Source organism: Bufo bufo, chromosome 4 (genome assembly GCF_905171765.1).
Source record: "Bufo bufo chromosome 4, aBufBuf1.1, whole genome shotgun sequence".
NCBI lineage: Eukaryota > Metazoa > Chordata > Amphibia > Anura > Bufonidae > Bufo > Bufo bufo.
This window is the reverse complement of record NC_053392.1, coordinates 97,147,902-97,172,848: the sequence shown is the minus strand read 5'-3', so window position 1 is coordinate 97,172,848 and position 24,947 is coordinate 97,147,902.

The following is a 24,947-nucleotide window of genomic DNA, read 5'->3' as shown; positions in this document are numbered from 1 at the left end:
AATGCTAATAAAGAAACCTGTGAAAATTAGATTCTGCGACTAGTCTGCTTGGCGGATTCCCTGATTACTGTGTATGAAGACGTACAATAAGTGGCCACTTAGGGCCAAGTTTAGTTGTAGCATGTCTGGTGTAGCAGCTTTCCTGACCATGGTTAGGACTTAGGACACCATCCAAGTAAAAGAATCAGAATTAAAAGAGTTGTGTCATGATTGATTGAAAAAAAAAAAAAAGGAAGAAAGAAAGAAAGCTTCAGTACATGATAACCTCATTCTAACAATGCTAGAACCAATCCCTTACCTCATATAGATCCAGAGATTTCCCCATTTTTTGCTTCTATTTCTCTACTAGATTTTCTTCAGGCTGTCAGCTAATGGGGCATGTTCCTTGTCATGGGGTGTCTCCTTTTTGCTGCAGCTCTCTCCCTATCAGAGTTCATGGTGCGTGCACAGCTGGAGACCTCACCGCTGGAGCCCAGACATTGTTTTCGAGTAAGGTAACCTGTGAAAAAGGTGTAGATTTAACAGATGGCTGATATTGTGAGCCGCCTCGTGGTTGTGTAGAGAAATTGAGAAGTGTTGCACCCCTATTTCTGGATGCTTGTGCATAAGTCAGCTGGAGAAATGCAGTATGAGTCACTACACTGATATCATAAGCTGCCAAGCTAGCCCTGCCTTGCACCCACAGCAACCCTTAACACCAAGGCAACACAAAGCAGGAGAACCCCAAAGCCAGGGCATGCCCAGAAGGGAAGAAAAAGTGCACCCTACCTATCACTGCATGTTTAGGCCAAGGTAAGTGCCCGATGGACTGCATCAGCAATGAGCCAAAATCAGAGGTGTAAATTAATCTCCTGGGCCTAATGCACGATATTTATCAGGCCACATCTATAGGGTGCAATTTATTAATACTGATGTATTCTTCTATGGCAGTGGGGGCTGCACATCCCTGACCAACGATGCCTACGCAGTAAACTCTGTAGTCTTCAGGAGAAATCGCCATGATGGTCTAGACCAAATGGAGAAGAAAAGGAAAGTGAACAACTCAAATCAGTGGAGACGTCTTCTGCAAGTCTTTGGCTTTACATTCGTTATGCCTGTGACTGTTTCTTTTAAAATATGTTTAACTCTCTTTATTAGAATATAAGGTCACTTTAAAATTAATTAGGGTGGGAAAGCAGGGGGCACAATTTTCTTACTCTGCCTAGGGCACAAAAATACCTTGTCCTAGCCTGCTTACCCTTTTTTAAAAAAAATTTCGGAAAGTTTCCTAAAAAGTCCAGTTGATATCAGGCAAGTATTCCTGACATTGTGGTCTGCGTCACAGTTACCATTTTTAAAAAATGCAGAGCAATTTTAAACGGGCTATCCCTTTACCTATAGGCATATACAGTATGTTGCTGTCATATATATGTTACTAATTCTCTCTCAGTGTTAAAGAGCTTGAAAGTGGTTGAATGCAGTCCTAGTAGACCCCACAACATTTCAGGGCAATCGGGGCACTTTCGATTTAAGTTGAATTTATTCCGACCAGAATCCAATCTGGCGACCCGTTTGTGTGAATCAGACCCAAAACTAATTTCAAGAGATTTGCTCATCTCTAGTAGCCATACTAAGGCTGTGTGCATCAGTTCATACTCCGTTTTATATATTGTTGGCATCACCTAGAAGGTATTCACTATGTATCAATTTTCTTATAACATTGTAGAAGTCTATAGTGGGACTACAGAAATACCTTTCTTTTTTTATCTGTCAGTGGATTTCTCCTTTAATATTTCAATACCTTTTATCTTCTTTGTATATGAATTCTGTATATTAACTAACCTATATGTCTGCCTTGTTACTCCATTCCATCACTGTTAGTTCATGGCCAATGGCCATTAACCCTTTTTTATTTGAAATAGAGGAGATTGTGACTTTTTGACATTTATAACGAGAGATGAGCAAATCGAATCTCTCTAAGTGGAATTCGATCCGAATTTAATTTGCCTCAAATCCAAATTTTCTTGTGCTTCGTTTTAGTGAATAGATTTAACCTGAAATAGTGTAAAAAAAAACAAAAAAATAATACTTACGGTACCTCCATTTGCACGCGACTGGCCGCCAGCCGCCATCTTGATTGAAGATCTCGGACAAAATCCTGTGCGTGGTGACGTATGACATCACCACGCCAGCCGACATGATGACATAATCTCACCCCATGCGAGATTTCGCTCCAGATCTTCAAGCAAGATGGCGGCCGCTGGCCCATCGCGAGCAAATGGAGGCGGTAAGTTTTAGTTTTTTTTTATGTTAATTTCACATTGTTTTTACATGTATGAATGCGGCATCTGAGGGGTACAATGACTGGGGGCTGGGCTATTGCAGCTCCCTATTATTGCACCCGCTACTTACAAAAAAATGTGCTTCGTGACGAGGTAATTTTTGTAAAATTCTGCGAATCTGCCTAATCGAACTTTTCATAAATTCGCTCATCTCTTTTTATAACAATAGCAGGCACTGCTAAATGTTGAGTCTACTTGAGCTCTATGAATAACTTATATTAAAATAGAAGATCTTCTTCCTCTCATTGAAGGACAGAATGATACTGTGCCAATAGTCACAAACACAATAATAAAAAAAATCTTTACATCTTTATTCAACCAGTACATAGTCCCAGTGTACCAGACTAAGTGTTTTTTATATTGATTAAGCCTGCTAGTCTAAAGACTCGTGCATAGGGCTCCTTACTACGGAGCTGTAGAGACGCTTCTGTGCATGCTCCGTCAGACTCTAAGGAAGAATAATTCTGCACATGGCATCTGATGGAGCAAGCTCTCATGACTTATTCAAAACATAGCAGCTACGTGGTCTATGCAGGAACCCTAAAACTTTGTTCACATTAGTCTTATGGGACTTATTTTGAAGCCATCCACAATGGATTTTATGGATCTGTTTTGTAACAGATTACAAGCTTGGTAGTCCTGAATTTCTGAGTAGCATGACTGTGGATCTTCCTTTCTAGCACTGTGTAGCCATTCCATCATACAGTGTTAGTTTTTAGAATCACTCTCTGTAGCTGACTAGATGTTTTAGTTAGACTTTATTCACCTTAGTATCTGTTGTTATGCTCCATTGGAGGAGCAGAACGAAGAAAATAACAGAAGTGCTGCATGGCTTGCACAAGGGATACGAACAGCACTCAGACTCAAATGTATAATGGGGGTCCACAGGGTTTCCATCATGGAGTCCAGCATTGTACATTACTAAATAGAACAGCGTACTCTGGCATTTTGTCAGGGATTTTTTTTAAAGAGTGGGTGTTGGAGCCTCCAATGCAGTTGTAAGTGAAGCCTAATATAAAAGAAGATATTTGGGGAAATTTAACTTCCCTGAGTTTGCCCTGCAAGTCTGTCATCAGAAGCAGTTGACTCTCTGCTGGAAAATTCACTGGTCAAAAGTGGTGCAGCCGGAATCATCAGAAGGGTGCATTCACGCACTGCAAATTGCATTTTACCAAAAAACCATGGCAAAAACATGACATTCTGCTGTGATTTTGTGGTAAATGTTTGCCCAAACCCAAAACTTCTGTTGGTAAGAAGAGCAATTCCAAAAATAGTAAATGAATAGTAAATAGTAAATAAATGAATACAAAATAATCCCTCACATATAGTCCCAGAGATACATATAGTATCTGATGCCCCCACAACTTCGTTCTCCACTGTCAAGAGAGAGATATAGTTGCATAAGTCTATGAATTTAGAAGTAGGAAAGAAAGAAAGACTTCACAAGCTTCTCTATGGGATTACTATGCCAGCATTGAAGGGAGGGGAGCAGGGAAGTTACTGAGCATGTTATTCCACCCCTGAATGCAAAAGAAGTTGAACCAGAACAATAAACAGCAGGGGGTGTTACCAAAGAGGAAAATGTAATGTACATAAAAATCCTAACAATATTTTTATTGCATGTATATGGCAATAATAATTTATTTCAAATGCCCTATTCATTGCATACTCAGGGCTCTTTCACACCTGCGTTATTGTCTTCCGGCATAGAGTTCCGTCGTCGGGACTCTATGCCGGAAGAATACTGATCAGGATTATCCTAATGCATTCTGAATGGAGTGAAATCCGTTCAGGATGCATCAGGATGTCTTCAGTTCCGGTACGGAACGTTTTTTGGCCGGAGAAAATACCGCAGCATGCTGCGCTTTTTGCTCCGGCCAAAAATCCTGAAGACTTGCCGCAAGGCCGGATCCGGGATCAATGCCCATTGAAAGGCATTGATCCGGATCCGGCTTTAAGCTAAACGTCGTTTCGGCGCATTGCCGGAGCCGACATTTAGCTTTTTCAGAGTGGTTACCATGGCTGCCGGGACGCTAAAGTCCTGACAGCCATGGTAAGTGTAGCGGGGAGCAGGGGAGCAGCATACTTACCGTCCGTGCGGCTCCCCGGGCGCTCCAGAGTGACGTCAGGGCGCCCCAAGCGCATGGATCACGTGATCACATGGATCACGTCATCCATGCGCATGGGGCGCTCTGACGTCACTCTGGAGCGCCCCGGGAGCCGCACGGACTGTAAGTATACCGCTCCCCCGCTCCCCGCTCCTACTATGGCAACCAGGACTTTAATAGCGTCCTGGGTGCCATAGTAACACTGAACGCATTTGGAAGACGGTTCCGTCTTCAAATGCTTTCAGTACACTTGCGTTGTTACGGATCCGGCAGGCACCTCCGGCAACGGAAGTGCATGCCGGATCCCAACAACGCAAGTGTGAAAGAGGCCTAAATCGTTTTGTAGAATGAACCCTTATTGTAACATATTGCAACATTCACATTCTGATAAAAAAAAGTCAAAAAAATTGTAAAAAAAAAAATTTGGGGGGGCACACTGGGGGCCAGGACAAAAGTAGGGGGGGGCAGCTATAACAACGATACATTTACACAAGTATGCTTAGAAATGCTGCGATACTTTACCCAATACCTAAAACAGCAACAGGAAGGAAAAGTCCTGCTGTCTGTATTAAAAAAATAAATAAAAAATCACTCAGATTTCAACATGTCCTAGTTGCCTGTGGATGACACTTTTATAGGGAGGGGGATCTGTGGATGACACTGCTATGGGGGGGATCTGTGGATGACACATACCATATATAGCATCTTATGCTATATGTGTCATCCACAGATCCACCCCATGACAGTGTCATCCCCATTTCCCCCTCCATAACAGTGTCATCCACAGATCCCCCTCCCTATAACAGTGTCATCCACAGATCCCCCTCCCTATAACAGTGTCATCCACAGATCTCCCTCCCCGCCTCTCACAGGAGTGTACATTTGACATTTCTAAACTGTAATCCATATCCTGCAGTAACTTTAACTTTAAATCAGGATTAAGCGGACGCTCATCTCTACTAGTACCTTAACCTTACACCACTCGGCTAGCTTCGGTAACAGGGCCAGGCTACAGCCTACAGGCACTGCCTGTTAGTTGTTACCGAGCGAGTGCTGATTTCTGCAGGTCAGAGCATACAGATTACAGTTTAGAATAAATGTACACTCCTGTGAGTGGTCCAGACCAGTGGCGGATCCAGAGCCTGGTCTCGGGAGGGGCACTTCCAGATTATTTTCTGTCCGCCGCCACAGAACAATGGTGCTTATAGAACAGACTACACAGTGTAGAGGTATACTGTATATTGTGCGGCACAGTGTAGAGGTATACTGTATATTGTGTGGCACAGTGTAGAGGTACACTGTACATTGTGCGGCACAGTGTAGAGGTATACTGTATATTGTGCGGCACAGTGTAGAGGTATACTGTACATTGGGTGGCACAGTGTAGCAGTATACTGTACATTGTGTGGCACAGTGTAGCGGTATACTGTACATTATGTGGCCCAGTGTAGAGGTATACTGTATATTGTGCGGCACAATGTAGGCTATATGTGTATAACATAAACATATTTCACATGAAAACTTACAATTACTTGGCTTGGCCCTTAGGGATCTCGGACACCACTTCCACACTTTGGCCGGGGGCTCGGTGGAGCTGATGTTGTGTTTTATCCTAATGAGAAAGATTTCATAATAAGGATTTGGAGAAAGGGCAGAGGGATAGCAGAGCAGAGAGAGGCTGGTGCTGCTACAAGGGGTCATACCATGGGGGAGTAATAAAGCCCACCATAATGCCCCCCCAGTAGAAATAATTCTCCTTATAATGTGACAATGCAAAAAATACCCCCCCCATCACGTGCCAGTAACAAGAGCCCCCCAATGTGCCAGTAATAAGAGCCCAGCCCCCCATCACATGCCAGTAATAAGAGCCCCCCCAATGTTCCAGTAACAAGAGCCCCCCATCATGTGCCAGTAATAAGCCCCCATCATGTGCCAGTAATAAGCCCCCCATCATGTGCCAGTAATAAGCCCCCCATCATGTGCCAGTAATAAGCCCCCATCATGTGCCAGTAATAAGCCCCCCATCATGTGCCAGTAAAAAGCCCCCATCATGTGCCAGTAATAAGCCCCCCCATCATGTGCCAGTAATAAGCCCCCCCAATGTGCCAGTAATAAGCCCCCCAATGTGCCAGTAATAAGCCCCTCCAATGTGCCAGTAACAAAAGCCCCCCTAATGTGCCTGTAAAACGATTGTAAAAAAAAAAAAAAAAACTCTAATACTTACCTCCATGTCAGCGATGCGATGCAGGCCTCTTCCGTCCTGTGTCCCGCGCTGTATGGCTCAGGCGGTGCGATGACGTCATCGCGCCGCCTGCGCCTGCCTCTGATAGGCTGCCGGCCTAGTGCCTGCAGCCTATCAGAGGAAGGGGAAGGGACACGCCTCTCCCTCTCCTGCCCCGCCGCAGCACAGGCAGATGACTATAGAGCTGAGCGCAATGGAAGTGCTCAACTCCCTGTGCCCGACTGCGGCGGCTCACTTGGGGGGGGCATTTTAGTTGGGGGGGCATATGGGGGGGCACAGTGTGATGTAGGGGGGGGTCGTGGCCCCCTCTGGTCCCCCCTGGCGACGCCACTGATCCAAACTAAATAGGAGTAATTTTTTTTGTTCTTTTAAAGGATGCTTAAACTTTCAGAAGTTTTTTTTTTTTATAAACTGCTGTGTGCATACATGAGTTTATCACTATATCTAACTATAATATGACTTGTATCTAGCATTTTAGCAGCATCATTTGCATTCTACATCTATCATTTCCAGTGGTCTCTGAGCTGGTGGGTGGAGACTAGTTACTTCCCATTGCCTGTACATGGAGCCAGCAGATTCTGCTTCCTGTTTCTCATTAATTCTGAATCACCTGGAAGCACTGAATAGGACATTATAGAGAAGTACTGAACAGTATAGATGTGAATAAAGAACTTAGGTGAGATATAACACTTACTATTATCTGATGAATCATGTCAGTTTCTCTCTGAACTTCCTTCCTTCCTTCCCAATAACCTTCTTTGGGATGATGTAGTCTGATCTTTGCAATGTACAAAGACTCCTGTACTCCACTTGAGTTTTCAGTATAAAGCTTTTATTTAGTGCGGTTCCAGTCAAAAGAACGTTTTCGGCTGAATAGCCTTCTTCAGTGTAACCGGATTGTGGCCGCATATGGTGCAAAAGCTGAGAAAGAATAAATAAAGTACCCTCAGTGGTCGGCAGGGATGCTGCTGCTTGTATGGGCTCTGTGTCCCTGTTTGGCATGCGGTCCGGGAGGCTGAGGCCTAATTTCCGGATTGCCTCAGCCTCCCGGACCGCATGCCAAACAGGGACACAGAGCCCATACAAGCAGCAGCATCCCTGCCGATCACTGAGGGTACTTTATTTATTCTTTCTCAGCTTTTGCACCATATGCGGCCACAATCCGGTTACACTGAAGAAGGCTATTCAGCCGAAAACGTTCTTTTGACTGGAACCGCACTAAATAAAAGCTTTATACTGAAAACTCAAGTGGAGTACAGGAGTCTTTCTACATTGCATATATCTGGTTTGGGAACCATCTCCTAACACCCACGCCATCCAATTGGAGAACCATCCAACCTTTTATCATGTAGTCTGATCTTTCACATATTTCTCACAAATTTCATAGAGAAAATTAGTTTAGAAAATGATGGGGGATGGGAGTGGAAAGAAAATAACTATTAACTGTAAAACAAGTGTCTTATATTCACCTGAGCTATTAAGTTAGGTGAAAAGAGACTATTTAAATATACTGTATTATCTTTTCAACATGTGAAAAATAGTTTTTTCAAGTGTATTATTATATGGTTTTGTCTGACAGTTACTCCGATAAAAAAAAATCCTTATTTATTAGTTTTTTCCTTTTTAGCTTATTTTGTGTCTTTACTTGACTTTTTTATTATGTTCATTAAATTGTCAGAAAGCAAACATTGCATATTTGTACCTTTGCATTCCATTTACAGAGCAAGACAGTCCAGAAAGTAACAACGGTCATAATTAGGACGGTAGAGGGTCTAACCAGATCCAGCAGCAAGATGACATAATAGGTCTTCCAGAAATCACATGATTGCAGGACCAATAGAGGCAGTAGAAATTATTGTTCAGTTTCTAAACCTGTTGTGGAATACCACTCTCAGAGAACGCAGACTTCAGGAAGAATAAGGTTTATTATGGCTAGCATTAACACTTTCAATCACATAAAGGAAGATGCTCAGAGGGGATAGGCCCCCACTTACCATATCTTATACATCTTATACCATTAGTGTTGATTGAGCACCAAAGTGCTCTGGTGCTCTACAGAGCACAATGGAAGTCAATGGGAGAACCAGAGCATTAAACCAGACACCCCCTACTCTGAAGACGGGAGGGTGACTGGTTCATAGGAAAAGATCAGAAAATGATGGAAACACCACTGAAATGGTTCGGGAACAGCATGCGGAGGATGTCTGGAAGCATCTTGGACTCCCAGGTTGCTGCTGGCAACAATGTTGGTCGAATAGTGCGCCACTTTTACAGACTGACAATAATACGCACCAAACTGAAGATAAAATGGATTTTAGAGGAAAAATTGTTAGGAAACATTCTTTCCTGTATATTTACTTGTATATAAAGTGCAAGTGCTGCCAAAAATTACAAGGAAGAAGCACTCTGATACAACCTGTATATCACATAAAGGAGGGCCTCATTCACATTGTGGTACAATTATTCAGGTAGTGGGACTCCTACACTCATAAAGCCTATGCACTAAGTGAAAGGGCTGCCAAAAATTACAAGGAACCAGCACTCCAATACACCCTTTATTACACATAAAGGAGGGCATCATACACACCCTTGAAAAATCATGATTGATGGCCTGCTGGTGACCCTCAAAAACGATTGGAGCAAGGGCCTGCTGGTGACCCTCTAAAACATTAGGGGCGGGGGCCTGCTGCTGATGTGACCATCTAAAACATTAGGGGTGAGGGTTTGCTGCTGAGCTGACCCGCTAAAACATTAGGGGTGAGAGCCTGCTGCTGATCTGACCATCTAAAACATTAGGGGTAAGGGTCTGCTGCTGAGCTGACCCTCTAAAACAGGGGTGTCAAACTCAAATTCATCGGGGGCCGCATCAGCAGTTTGGTCACCCTCAAAGGGCCGGTTGTATCTGTAGGACTATGTGTCCACTCTTTATTATCATAAATTATTGTCACTGCATTCAATTATTACTGTTTTTTGCAATAATGTAAGTAATAACTAGCTCTGAAAGCAGAAACATAGTCAGAATAATGGCAAGTAGATATTCAAATGTACAATTATTGTACAATTTATTGAAAAATGATTTTTGGTAAAAGACAGTAATTTTATTTATTTTTTAAACATCTGTGGATGACGGACACTGTTATGGGGGGATCTGTGGATGACGGACACTGTTATGGGGGGATCTGTGGATGACGGACACTGTTATGGGGGGATCTATGGATGACGGACACTGTTTTGGGGGATCTGTGGATGACGGACACTGTTATGGGGGGATCTGTGGATGACGGACACTGTTATGAGGGGATCTGTGGATGACGGACACTTATGGGGGGATCTGTGGATGACGGACACTTATGGGGGGATCTGTGGATGACAGACACTTATGGGGGGATCTGTGGATGACAGACACTGTTACAGGGGGGGGGGATCTGTGGCTGGCACTGTTACAGGGGGGGGATCTGTGGATGGCAGTGTTATATATGTGCCATCCACAGACCCCCACCCCAAACCAGTGCCATCCACAGACCCCCAACCCCATAACAGTGCCATCCACAAACCCCCACCCCTTAACTGTGCCATCCACAGATTCCGTGTAAACCCCCCCTCTTGTCACTCTCATTATTTCCTCCCCCCCTCCCCCCCTCCCCCCTTTTCACTCTCATTATTTCCTCCCCCCTCCCCCCTTGTCACTCTCATTCTACTCCCACCTCCACCTCTAGTGTAGCGTGGCCGAGCTCTGTTCGATCCGCGGTACAGGAGCATTTGTTTCCTGTACACGGCAGGACTGACAGGAAGTGCACACTAAGTGAGCACTTCCTGTCAGTCCGGCCGGGTACAGGAAACAAAAGCTCCTGTACCGCGGATCGAACAGAGCTCGGCCACGCTACATTAACAGCACACAGCAGTCGCAGGCAGGATTCTTTAGAGCGGCAAGCGCTCAGCCTCAGCCGCTCAGGCGGCGCAGCATGAGGGCCGCCGCCGGCCGCCCGAACTTATATAAGCAACTTTTTTTTTTTTTTTTTAAACCGCAGCGGGCGCCGGGCGCCCCCTGCTAAATACAAGGGAGGGGGAGATGGAGGGGGCGGGGGGCCCGCCCCGAGGGAGAACACAAGTGCCGCCTCGCCTGCCGCATATTACATTGCGAGCTGTCGGTCGCCCGGCGCCCCTGTTGCTATGGCGCCCTGTGCGGCCGCACAGCCCGCACACCCCAAAGGCCGGCCCTGGCGGCCGGTGGCGGCTGCGCGGGCCACATGACGAGGTCTGGCGGGCCGGATTCAGCCCGCGGGCCTTGTGTTTGACACATTGGGGGTGAGTGCCTGCTGCTGATCTGACCATCTAAAACATTATGGCGAGGGTCTGCTGGTGACCCTCTAAAACATTAGGGGTGAGGGTATACTGCAGAGATGACCATCTTAACCACTTAAGGACCACAGGTTTATACCCCCCTAAAGACCAGGCCCTTTTTTACAAATCGGCACTCCACAACTTTAGCGGTTTATTGCTTGGTCATGCAACTTACCACCCAAATTAATTTTACCTCCTTTTCTTCTCACTAATAGAGCTTTCATTTGGTGGTATTTCATTGCTGCTGACATTTTTACTTTTTTTGTTATTAATCGAAATTTAACGATTTTTTTGCAAAAAAAATGTCATTTTTCACTTTCAGTTGTAAAATTTTGCAAAAAAAACGACATCCATATATAAATTTTGCTCTAAATTTATTGTTCTACATGTCTTTGATAAAAAAAAAATGTTTGGGTAAAAAAAAAAAATGGTTTGGGTAAAAGTTATAGCGTTTACAAACTATGGTACAAAAATGTGAATTTCCGCTTTTTGAAGGAGCTCTGACTTTCTGAGCAACTGTCATGTTTCCTGAGGTTCTACAATGGCCAGACAGTACAAACACCCCACAAATGACCCCATTTCGGAAAGTAGACATCCTAAGGTATTCGCTGATGGGCATAGTGAGTTCATAGAACTTTTTATTTTTTGTCACAAGTTAGCGGAAAATGATGATTTTTTTTTTATTATTTTTTTTTCTTACAAAGTCTCATATTCCACTAACTTGTGACAAAAAATAAAAACTTCCATGAGCTCACTATGCCCATCAGCGAATACCTTGGGATGTCTTCTTTCCAAAATGGGGTCACTTGTGGGGTAGTTATACTGCCCTGGCATTCTAGGGGCCCAAATGTGTGGTAAGGAGTTTGAAATCAAATTCTGTAAAAAATGGCTGGTGAAATCCGAAAGGTGCTCTTTGGAATGTGGGCCCCTTTGCCCACCTAGGCTGCAAAAAAGTGTCACACATGTGGTATCTCCGTATTCAGGAGAAGTTGGGGAATGTGTTTTGGGGTGTCATTTTACATATACCCATGCTGGGTGAGAGAAATATCTTGGCAAAAGACAACTTTGTATAAAAAATGGTAAAAGTTGTCTTCTGCCAAGATATTTCTCTCACCCAGCATGGGTATATGTAAAATAACACCCCAAAACACATTCCCCAACTTCTCCTGAATACGGAGATACCAGATGTGTGAAACTTTTTTGCAGCCTAGGTGGGCAAAGGGGCCCATATTCCAAAGGGCACCTTTCGGATTTCACTGGTCATTTTTTACAGAATTTGATTTCAAACTCCTTACCACACATTTGGCCCCCTAGAATGCCAGGGCAGTCTAACTACCCCACAAGTGACCCCATTTTGGAAAGAAGACACCCCAAGGTATTCGCCGATTGGCATAGTGAGTTCATGGAAGTTTTTATTTTTTGTCACAAGTTAGTGGAATATGAGACTTTGTAAGAAAAAAAAAAAAAATCATAATTTTCCACTAACTTGTGACAAAAAATAAAAAATTCTAGGAACTCGCCATGCCCCTCACGGAATACCTTGGGGTGTCTTCTTTCCAAAATGGGGTCACTTGTGGGGTAGTTATACTGCCCTGGCATTTTCCAGGGGCCCTAATGTGTGGTAAGTAGGTAAATGACCTGTGAAATCCTAAAGGTGCTTTTTGGAATGTGGGCCCCTTTGCCCACCTAGGCTGCAAAAAAAGTGTCACACATGTGGTATCGCCGTATTCAGGAGAAGTTGGGCAATGTGTTTTGGGGTGTCATTTTACATATACCCATGCTGGGTGAGAGAAATATCTTGGCAAAAGACAACTTTTCCCATTTTTTTATACAAAGTTGGCATTTGACCAAGATATTTCTCTCACCCAGCATGGGTATATGTAAAATGACACCCCAAAACACATTCCCCAACTTCTCCTGAGTACGGCGATACCAGATGTGTGACACTTTTTTGCAGCCTAGATGCGCAAAGGTGCCCAAAATCCTTTTAGGAGGGCATTTTTAGACCATTTGGATACCAGACTTCTTCTCACGCTTTGGGGCCCCTTGAATGCCAGGGCAGTATAAATACCCCACATGTGACCCCATTTTGGATATGCCCCTCACGGAATACCTTGGGGTGTCTTCTTTCCGAAATGGGGTCACATGTGGGGTATTTATACTGCCCTGGCATTCTAGGGGCCCTAAAGCGTGAGAAGAAGTCTGGAATATAAATGTATAAATATTTTACGCATTTGGATTCCGTGAGGGGTATGGTGAGTTCATGTGAGATTTTATTTTTTGACACAAGTTAGTGGAATATGAGACTTTGTAAGAAAAAAAAAAAAAATCTGCTAACTTGGGCCAAAAAAATGTCTGAATGGAGCCTTACAGGGGGGTGATCAATGACAGGGGGGTGATCAGAGAGTCTATATGGGGTGATCATCCCCCTGTCATTGATCACCCCCATGTAAGGCTCCATTCAGATGTCCGTATGTGTTTTGCGGATCCGATCCATGTATCCGTGGATCCGTAAAAATCATACGGACATCTGAATGCAGCCTGACGGGGGGGTGATCAATGACAGGGGGGTGATCAGGGACTCTATATGGGGTGATCACCCCCCCTGGAAGGCTCCAGAGAGACGCCTGTATGTGTTTTGCGGATCCGATCCATCTATCAGTGGATCCGTAAAAATCATGCGGACATCTGAATGGAGCTTTACAGGGGGGTGATCAATGACAGGGGGGGTAATCAATGACAGTGGGGTGATCACCACAGTCATTGATCACGCCCCTGTAAGGCTCCATTCAGACGTCCGTATGCGTTTTGCGGATCCGATCCATCTATCAGTGGATCCGTAAAAATCATGCGGACATCTGAATGGAGCTTTACAGGGGGTTGATCAATGACAGGGGTGTAATCAATGACAGGGGGGTGATCAGGGAGTCTATATGGGGTGATCACCACAGTCATTGATCACGCCCCTGTAAGGCTCCATTCAGACGTCCGTATGCGTTTTGCGGATCCGATCCATCTATCAGTGGATCCGTAAAAATCATGCGGACATCTGAATGGAGCTTTACAGGGGGTTGATCAATGACAGGGGTGTAATCAATGACAGGGGGGTGATCAGGGAGTCTATATGGGGTGATCACCACAGTCATTGATCACACCCCTGTAAGGCTCCATTCAGACGTCCGTATGCGTTTTGGGGATCGGATCCATCTATCAGTGGATCCGTAAAAATCATGCAGACATCTGAATGGAGCTTTACAGGGGGTTGATCAATGACAGGGGGGTAATCAATGACAGGGGGGTGATCAGGGAGTCTATATGGGGTGATCACCACAGTCATTGATCACGCCCCTGTAAGGCTCCATTCAGACGTCCGTATGCGTTTTGCGGATCCGATCCATCTATCAGTGGATCCGTAAAAATCATGCGGACATCTGAATGGAGCTTTACAGGGGGGTGATCAATGACAGGGGTGTAATCAATGACAGGGGGGTGATCAGGGAGTCTATATGGGGTGATCACCACAGTCATTGATCACGCCCCTGTAAGGCTCCATTCAGACATCCGTATGCGTTTTGCGGATCCGATCCATCTATCAGTGGATCCGTAAAAATCATGTGGACATCTGAATGGAGCTTTACAGGGGGGTGATCAATGACAGGGGTGTAATCAATGACAGGGGGGTGATCAGGGAGTCTATATGGGGTGATCACCACAGTCATTGATCACGCCCCTGTAAGGCTCCATTCAGACGTCTGTATGCGTTTTGCGGATCCGATCCATCTATCAGTGGATCCGTAAAAATCATGCGGACATCTGAATGGAGCTTTACAGGGGTGTGATCAATGACAGGGGGGTAATCAATGACAGGGGGGTGATCAGGGAGTCTATATGGGGTGATCAGGGGTGATCAGGGGCTAATAAGGGGTTAATAAGTGACGGGGGGGGTGTAGTGTAGTGTAGTGGTGCTTGGTGCTACTTTACTGAGCTACCTGTGTCCTCTGGTGGTCGATCCAAACAAAGGGGACCACCAGAGGACCAGGTAGCAGGTATATTAGACGCTGTTATCAAAACAGCGTCTAATATACCTGTTAGGGGTTAAAAAAAACACATCTCCAGCCTGCCAGCGAACGATCGCCGCTGGCAGGCTGGAGATCAACTCTCTTACCTTCCGTTCCTGTGAGCGCGCGCGCCTGTGTGCGCGCGTTCACAGGAAATCTCGGCTCACGCGAGATGACGCCAATCGGCGTTAGCGTAGCCTGGGGGAGCCGCCGCAATGACACCTTTCGGCGTTAGCGTGGCGGCAAGTGGTTAAACATTAGGAGTGATGGCAGCCTAATTAGCATGTTGATAGGATGGAGGAGGAGGACGAGAAAAGGAAGATTGAACCATATACCCTTGTTTGTGGTGGAAGGGGTACATAGGAAAACAGTGTATTCAATACACCATAAAAGCCACATTTAAAGTGCCTTTATGTTCAGCACCTTTCCTCTGGTGGAGTAGAGAAGTCAGGGGCAATCCAGGCCTTGTTCATTTTGGTAAGAGTCAACCTGTCAGCATTCAGTTGACAGGCGGATGCGCTTATCAGTTATTATGCCCCCAGCAGCACTAAATACCCGCTCTGACAAAATGCTGGCAGCAGAGCAGGCCAGCACCTCCAAGGTGTAGAGCGCCATTTTGTGCCACGTGTCCAGCTTGAGCACCAAATAGTTGTATGGCACAGAGGGATCACTTAGGACACTGACACAGTCTGCTACGTACTCCTTTGGCATCTTCCAAAACGTTTCCCTCCTTGTGACACTAGGCTGCGCATGAGGGTGAGGGTGCTGGCGGGGTGTCATGAAACTGTCCCAGGCTTTGGAGAGTGTTGTCCTGCCTCTGTTGGAACTGCTGTGTGTTCCCCTCGTCTCCCCTCCTCGGTTTCCCAAGGAACTACGTACTCTGCCGACAGCTTTGTCAGCTGGAAATTTTTGGAGCAATTTATCCACAAGGATAAATTTCTGGTATTGCACCATTTTGCTACTTCTCTCCACCACAGGAATGTTAGAAATGAGAAGTTCTCTTTGTAGCAGGGGTCGAGAAGGGTCGAGAAGGGTGAACAACCAGTAATCGGTGTTGGCCAAAATGGCGATTAAAACATTGTTTTTATCATGTATGGAGCATCAGATTACCGGATCAAACACATCATTAATAACAGACTGGGGGCTACTAGAAGGTAATGCTGGCAGTTTTATATGCGATTTTCAGGTGACAGGTTCCCTTTAAGTGGACCTTCCCAATAACTGCGTTGGTCAGGGCACAGGTGATGTTACGAGACACATGCTGGTGTAAGGCGGGGACAGGAAAAATAGTGGCGGCTGGGGACTGAGTAACGAGGGACGGCCACCGCCATCAGGCTGCGGAAAGCCTCAGTGTCCACAAGCCTAAATGGTAACATTTCCAGGGCCAGCAATTTGGAAAGGTGCGCATTTAGTGCTATGACCTGTGGGTAGGTGGGTGGGTGGGTATTTGCACTTTCGTTCAAATGCCTGCGGTATGGACATCTGTGTGCTGCGCTGTGACACAAAAGTGAATGTGCTAGCTGATGGTGCTTGCAAAGGTCCAGGTGAAGGGCGGGAGGCATCCGGGCCTGCGTCTTAGACAGGAGATTGGCCAGCACATAACACAGGGGAAGAGGAGGCAGTGGTGTGACCCGCAGCAGGTGTGTGACCCGCAGCAGGCGTTTGGCCCAGCTATTAGGGTGTTTTGATACCATGTCGTGGATTATGCTGGTGGTGGTGAGGTTGCTAGTGTTCACGCCCCTGCTGATTTTGGTACGGCACATGTTGCAAATGACAATTCTTTTATCATCTGCACTTTCCTCAAAAAAGCGCCAGACTGCGGAACACCTACCCTTTGTCAAGGGAGATTGCCGCAAGGGGGTGCTCCGGGGAACAGTTGCGGGTCTGGTTGGTGTGGCCCTCCTTTTCCCTTTTGCCCCCACTGCCTCTTACAGCCTGTTGCGGTGCTGAGGATCCCTCCCCCTCTGTACTGCTGTCCTCGCTCGGCTTGCCACCTTCCAATGTTGGGTCAGTGATTTCTTCGTCCACCACCTCCTCTTCCACTTCCTCACTCTGGTCATCCTCCTGACTTCTTGACCTAACAAGAACCTAACTTATTGACAACTGTGTCTCATCCTTATCATCCACCTAATTGCCATTCCTCACCGTCATCTTCTTCTGACTGTGGATGCTCAAGAGTTTGGGAATCAGTGCACAAGATCTCCTCATGTACCTCTTCAAGCGTGCTTAGCGAGAGGCCCAAATCAAGGAATGGCGATGAAAAGAGCTCCTCAGAATATCCGAGTGTGGGAACACTTGCTTTCCAAGACTCTCCATGGTGGTAGGAATGAGGATCAGGGTGAGGATTCTGTTGACCAGACTCTTGGTTACTGAGACTGGACTTTGTGGAAGACAGAGTGGTGCTTAACTGACTGGAAGCATTATCTGCTGCAATCCAAACGACCACCTGGTTGCACTGGTCTGACATTGAGAGTGGTGTCCTGCGCCACCCTGCAAACTGGGACATGAAGCTAGGTATCGTGGCTGAGTGTGTTTCTTGTGCTCTGGCAGTAGACACAGTTTCACCATTCCCAGGGCCACGGCCTCTGCATGCCCTATCAGCAGCACGGCCACTTCCCCGTCCCTTACTGCTCAATTGAGCATATTAAACACACTTAAACAGTAGCGCAAGTTTTGTAAGTGTATGCCCAAATAAATTACACTGTATGTCATAGATATTTAGGATGTGCAAACGTTAAACAGGAGGTATAGCGCAAGTAATGTCGCTGTCACGAGCGGCTAATATAAAATTACACTGAATGAATGTCAACGATATTTAGGATGTGCAAACGTTATACAGGAGATGTAGCGCAGGTAATTTCGGTGTCAGCAGCGGCCAAACCATTGCGCTGAATGTCACAGATATTTAGGATGTCCAAATGTAACACAACAGTTGTAGCAGAGGTTGTGTCACTGTCAGCAGCAGCCAAACAATTGCACGCAATTTAGCGCAGGTTGCGCTAATAATATATATTGCAGCCAGATAAAACAATAGTCCTTAAAAGGACTTTTGGGTCTCTAACACCTTTCAACACTAAACCTTGCCTAAAAAAATAAATAACTATTCCTGTCCCTACACTTTCTGTCCCTTTTGCTGCAGCTCACCCTGATTAAGACCCAATGACGCGCTGCAGCCAGCCAATCACTGTAATGCCAGTAACCAACATGGCTACAGCATTACAGTGAGTGCCAGTACTCCCCCGCACGTTTATGGGCTGCGTAGCAGTCCAAATGGTGTTCAGCCGAGCATGCTCGCCCAACACTAATGACCATCCTAAACTATACATAGACGCCTAATCCTCATTGGATGAGTTAAAGGGAACCTGTCACCTAGATTTTGGGTATAGAGCTGAGGACATGGGCTGCTAGATCATCGCTAGCACATCCACAAAATCCATTCCCCATCGCGAGATTACGGCGCTCTAGCTTTGTAATGTCGGGGAGAAAGGAGGAGATTCGGAGGATGCGAGTGGTGCTGGGATCATTCACAGTGGGTGTGGCTGCACTCCGAGAGTCAGAGAACACTGGACTCATCTCTGAAGCATGGAGGAGTCAGGACACATCTAAGGTTCATTTACATATATGGCGGGAACATTTATTTTAGGCTTTTCTCTGAACTGATAGTTTGTTCAAAATTGATTTTAATATCATTATTAATGTATTAAAAATTATTTTTAGAAAAGTGAGTGGGTAAATAGGCTTACAAAGTGATGACAGGTTTCCTTTAAATTTGGGCTTTGTTTAAGGTTATGACCTACAAAGGGGGTTAAACCTATGACTGAAAAATTCTGCACAGTGCATCACATTCTCCAGTATTGACACGTATGGTTTACATGGCGGCAGTGATGATATTCCATATTTACAGGCATCATTGCTGCCATGTAAAGAGATACTGGTGGTGGAGTGATGGAGGATTTAAAGGGGTTATCCTCTCCACACCATAGGGCATAACTATATGATTAGTGGGGTCCAATTCTGCGACCCCCACTGACCCCAGGAACGCATCCTGTTCCCCCTTTTTTATCGGTGTGGCAGGCCCCACATATACCCTGCAGCTGGCCATCAAAGACCTGTCCTAGGTTGCTAATATAGCTTGTTTGTTTATACAGCTAGACCTGCCAATAACCCTAAAACAGAGGGTCATAACTGAAACAGAGGCATAAGGGTCACCTGAGGCAGGGTGGTAGTGGGGATCCTGGAGCAGGGGTAGCAGGAAATATTAGCGATGCATTTAGAGTGGGGGCATTTATGGGGTGCACCTAAAGCAGAAGTTTGTATGTTTAAAGAGAATGGCAGAGTTATTTACAGTGACTTCATGTTTGGACGTCATATAACTTATATATATTGTGTTTAAGATTCATTATATAGATGTGAGGTAAGCTCAATGACACAGCAGAAACAACAGAAAGCATAGAGTTAAACTTTTGTTGCTGGCAGGAGTCTAGACCAATCTCAGCCAGCCTCACACACAGCAGGAGTTTTGACCAACCACAGCCAGCCTCACACACAGCCTGTGTGGGAAATTCCCCTAGCAGGAACTGCGAGAATCATTACACCAGAGGAGAGAAGCTGAACAGACATTCACTCCACTCCAGCTGTGTTTTATGGAAGCAGAGAGGCCAAAATAGATTTCTAACAGTTACAGATGTAGCAGGGTTAATACTCAAACTCTTAACTCAAATTTCTTTACTTATCATGTTATCTTGAAACAAAAGCCATTGAAAAGCAATTGAAGGTGTTTGCTTAATGCATTTACTTTAGATAACACATCTCTACTATAACTCTACTACATCTGTATATAACGTTCCTACTGTTTAATATAGTGATTAGAACTGTATACTGAACCAGTTATATGTGTATTTACTTACAGTTCCACCAATTGCAAACTACAAATACCATATAAACAATTGCAACCATTCAAATTCCATATTGCAATCCAAATTGCATACAACCATACCAGATCATACTCAACCAATCTGCAAATAGTTACTGCTAACTGCATATTGCAAATTGCAACCAAATTCAGCAAGTGAACTATTAGTTACACCCCAGATATACCTCTCAGAGAGATCATAAAGTGCTTAAATAACTTAAAGTGAGAATAAAGATACTTAATAGAGAAATATATCCACCATTTTATGTTGAATGACAAGATTGAACAGTTGAACCACCATCTTATGCATACCGCCATTTTGTGATATCTTTTCAACATGTGTTATGTACATGGGCTATCTGCTGCGGAGGCGGCAGTGTTATATATGAAGAAAGGTTGAAGTTAATAAATAAGTTATTTCAAGCATTTGGTGTGCTCTTTAAACCGACCTAAGATTAATAACCTCCATAATTTGTACCTCTCACTCCCATCTTCAAGATTTTTCTCGAGCTGCACCTACTCTCTGGAATACTCTGCCCCGGAATACTAGGTCAATTCACAACTTCTCCAACTTCAAACGTGCCATAAAAACACATCTTTTCAGGCAGGCTTATCAAGCTACCTAAACTGACTATTCCCCGACTAAACCTCTCCCCACCAACTCCTCTGGCCTGAACTCGTTCCTCTAGTAGTCCCAAACCCAAAGCCAATCGTCCGGCACCACTCCTGTCAGTTCAATAATGGCTCAAATCCTACTTATCACAATCAACTACCTTATGTGTCACCCCCAATTCCTCATAGATTGTAAGCTCTTGCGAGCAGGGCCCTGACCCCTAGTGTTTAAGTTGCATATTAGCCAGTTAGTTTTGTTTCGTACATGAACCATATGAATTTGTAAAGCGCTGCGGAATATGGTGGCGCTATATACAGTACAGACCAAAAGTTTGGACACACTTTCTCATTCAAAGAGTTTTCTTTATTTTCATGACTATGAAAATTGTAGATTCACACTGAAGGCATCAAAACTATGAATTAACACATGTGGAATTATATACATAACAAACAAGTGTGAAACAACGGAAAATATGTCATATTCTAGGTTCTTCAAAGTAGCCACCTTTTGCTTTGATTACTGCTTTGCACACTCTTGACATTCTCTTGATGAGCTTCAAGAGGTAGTCCCCTGAAATGTTTTTCACTTCACAGGTGTGCCCTGTCAGGTTTAATAAGTGGGGTTTCTTGCCTTATAAATGGGGTTGGGACCATCAGTTGCGTTGAGGAGAAGTCAGGTGGATACACAGCTGATAGTCCTACTGAATAGACTGCTAGAATTTGTATTATGGCAAGAAAAAAGCAGCTAAGTAAAGAAAAACGAGTGGCAATCATTACTTTAAGAAATGAAGGTCAGTCAGTCAGCGGAAAAATTAGGAAAACTTTGAAAGTAAGGGCTATTTGACCATGAAGGAGAGTGATGGGGTGCTGCGCCAGATGACCTAGCCTTCACAGTCACTGGACCTGAACCCAATCGAGATGGTTTGGGGTGAGCTGGACCGCAGAGTGAAGGCAAAAGGGCCAACAAGTGCTAAACATCTCTGGGAACTCCTTCAAGACTGTTGGAAGACCATTTCAGGGGACTACCTCTTGAAGCTCATCAAGAGAATGGCAAGAGTGTGCAAAGCAGTAATCAAAGCAAAAGGTGGCTACTTTGAAGAACCTAGAATATGACATATTTTCTGTTGTTTCACACTTGTTTGTTATGTATATAATTCCACATGTGTTAATTCATAGTTTTGATGCCTTCATAGTCATGAAAATAAAGAAAACTCTTTGAATGAGAAGGTGTGTCCAAACTTTTGGTCTGTACTGTAAATACATTTTATTATTATTACTGTTTCAATAGAACGGCGCTAGAGGAATTACAGAGTAACAGACAGTCTGGTTAGACTAAAAGTCAGAGATATCAAAATTCTTCTAATGCCAAAGTGCAAAAGGCACTTCATAGTGCTGCGCATGCCACATACCCTGCTGCTCCATTTATTCTCTTTGGGAACACTAGAAATAGCCAGCGCTGTACTCTGCCATCTCCAGCGACCCCATAGAGAATGGATGGAGAGGAAGGGCATATGCTAGACCTGTCACTCATTCAAGAAGGGGGATCAGTGGGGACTCCAGCGTTCAGACCCCCACATATCACTAAGTTATCCCCGATCCTGTGAATACAGGAAAACTAGGAAAGCAGACACAGGCCCTTTAACAGGCGAGCATTTCTATTTTAGTTTAACACATATTTTAGTTTCCTAAAGAAAAATATAATGGTGGGAATGTGTATGTCCTGTGGCAATGTGAATAGTGATGGGTGCAGTAAAGTCTCGGGGAAACATGAAAAAGGGGTGTTGTTTGCACCAGCAGCGTGTCACCAAGGGGCCCAGCCTTGGTGGAGTAAAGTCCCTAGATATAGGTGGCCAACAAGTTAGTTGGTGGACACCAAGACAGTTAGCTTAGCTGGCTCCAGCTAGTCCGGGGTGGGCTTTTACTGGGAAAAGGCAATGTGTTGGGTGGGTGCCTGTTCCCCATGGTTCCCCAGATTTTGGAATATGCCCAGGTCCAGGGATGGTATTTAATACTGTTGCTCGACTTGGGTGTGGCTCCCAGTCTGGGGAATGAGACAGAGTTTTTGTGAAACACAGTCCTGCTGGAGGCTCTAGAAGAGTGGTCTCACCTGGGCTGGCTGAGGGGCCACAGGGCTAGGCGCTAGGCGAATTGTTGGGGGACGCCGTGACGCTTGGGCGCAAGTGGTCACAAGGCCGGAGTCCGGAGGACTACTGGGCTACACTCCCCCATAAAGGCACTGGACTTTAGACCGTGTGTGAATGGTGCTCTGTACAGCCAGAAGGCTGATGGACATTGGGCTGGGAAAGCCGCATGTTATGACCGTGTCTGAACGGTGCTTTAGGTGAGTCAGGTTATGTTATGTTTAGTTAGAGCCCAGCCGGGCAGGTGTTTATTTTGTATCGTTTCTGTTTGTTTTGCTGAGGTGCCAAATAAAGAGATGTTTGGACCTGAAACTTGGTGTCTGGCTAAGATACTTTTGTGAATGACCCCCGGAGAACAGCTAATCCCCCACAGTCCAACATATTAATACATCAAACAAAAAAAAATTTAAGACGTAAAAAAAAAAAAAAACTTTTGCATTAAAAAGGGTGTATAACCTAAAAACGTAATATGTATTAGGCTGACTATAAGGTCAAGTGGACAGAATGTGTAATTCACTGTAAATGCCTATCATTTATATACCAGTCAGAGGAACACAGTCCTCTGATTAGTATAGACCCAAATGTCAGAGGTATAAATCACAATGGGCAAATATGTGGCGCCTACCGTGTGTTGCGCAACTATATCGAAAGCGCCCAGTGGAATCAAACCTCTGAACAAAAACACAGTATCCAATGTCAGGCTTAGTAAAAGCAGCAATGTTGCAGCTGGATACACAATAGTCACCCAGAGGATAGCCATGCACTTTGCCATCCACTGAGGACAAAAAGTAATAGGTGCCTCACTAAGGCCAGTGTAGTAGACAGCTGATATGGCTCATAAACAGCCAAACATCAGCGAAAACTGGCAAAAGTGACTACCATAGAAGGCTTGACGCGTTTCTGTGCACTCTATTGGCGCACTTCCTCAGGAGAATTTGCTTAATTTAGCACCAAAAACTAAAGCCTGAAAGGGGTAACGTATTGGGTTGCTTGACCGAGAGTATGAATGATTAAGGTGCAAACTAAAAGGTAAAAGTATTTCAAAATATTAGCAGGCACTCTTTACAAATGGAGTACGTATTTATTAACTAAAAACTCATATTAAAATCCACACACATTTATAAATAATCAGAGATTGAACATAGCAGCATAGGTAATACATAAGCGTATTATCTATTAGTAGACTGTAGTTGATCCTCCATATTCAAGTATTCACAACCTGATATATGTAAATCGCTAAGACAATGGTATGTTCCTATATCAACAGTAGTATTGTGAAATTGTCAATCTTCCCTCAATTAGAAATATGTAGGGTCTCTGTGTTTAGTCAATCCTCAAATGGAAAATTTCAATGGGACAGCTGTAAACCAGCGAGGTTTATGGAATCGGCACCTAAACTCAGAAGATATAGTAAATGTCAATTAAACCACTGTGTCCAGTACAGCCAGCGATTTTTAGAGCATCGGCACCAAATCAGATAATGAAGGACTTACGTTCAGGGTACCTAGACACGGCGTCCCACATGTTCTTCGGTACTTTACGGCGCTTACCTCTCAATAAGTTGTCTCTCCCCCTTCGCAGTCCCGTAAGTATCATCTGCTGTGTGTGCCTGTACGCAAGTCTCCGGCATCCCACGTGGAGTGAGGCAGTGCGCGTAGTCTCTGTTTGTGAGGACAGACGCCAGCGCTTAGCTCACTGGGATTCCTCCCACGTGACCGGCGTTGTAGCAATATAGACTGATGGTATCCAGTAAACAATGTGATGGATTGAATCTTGTGCCTCTGAAAATGTTCGTATGGACTTGTTGATCCCTTTTATCTTTTATAAAGTTGTAATAAGATCCAATAGGTCCTTATCGTGCTTGCAAGCAGATAAATTAGTCCCCAACTTCCTCAAACGCTTTTCGGGATCCGTAGCCCCCTCATCACTGATGATCAAGGTCAATAGATGCTGCGGTTTGCTCTCCGGTATAAAAACAGAACAGATGACGGATCTCAATACTAGAAAATATTAACGCTAGTGGGAAAGTAGCCTTATCCCATGATTAATGTAAAAAATAATAATCAGACGTCATATAGTATACGACAACCTCTTTCTAGCAAAGTTAGAACCAGCCCTGTACCTCACATTGATCCAGAGATCTCCCCATTCATTGCTCTACTAGATTTATATCAACGAACCTACACAATAAGACGCTGAGTCTCAAATGGCT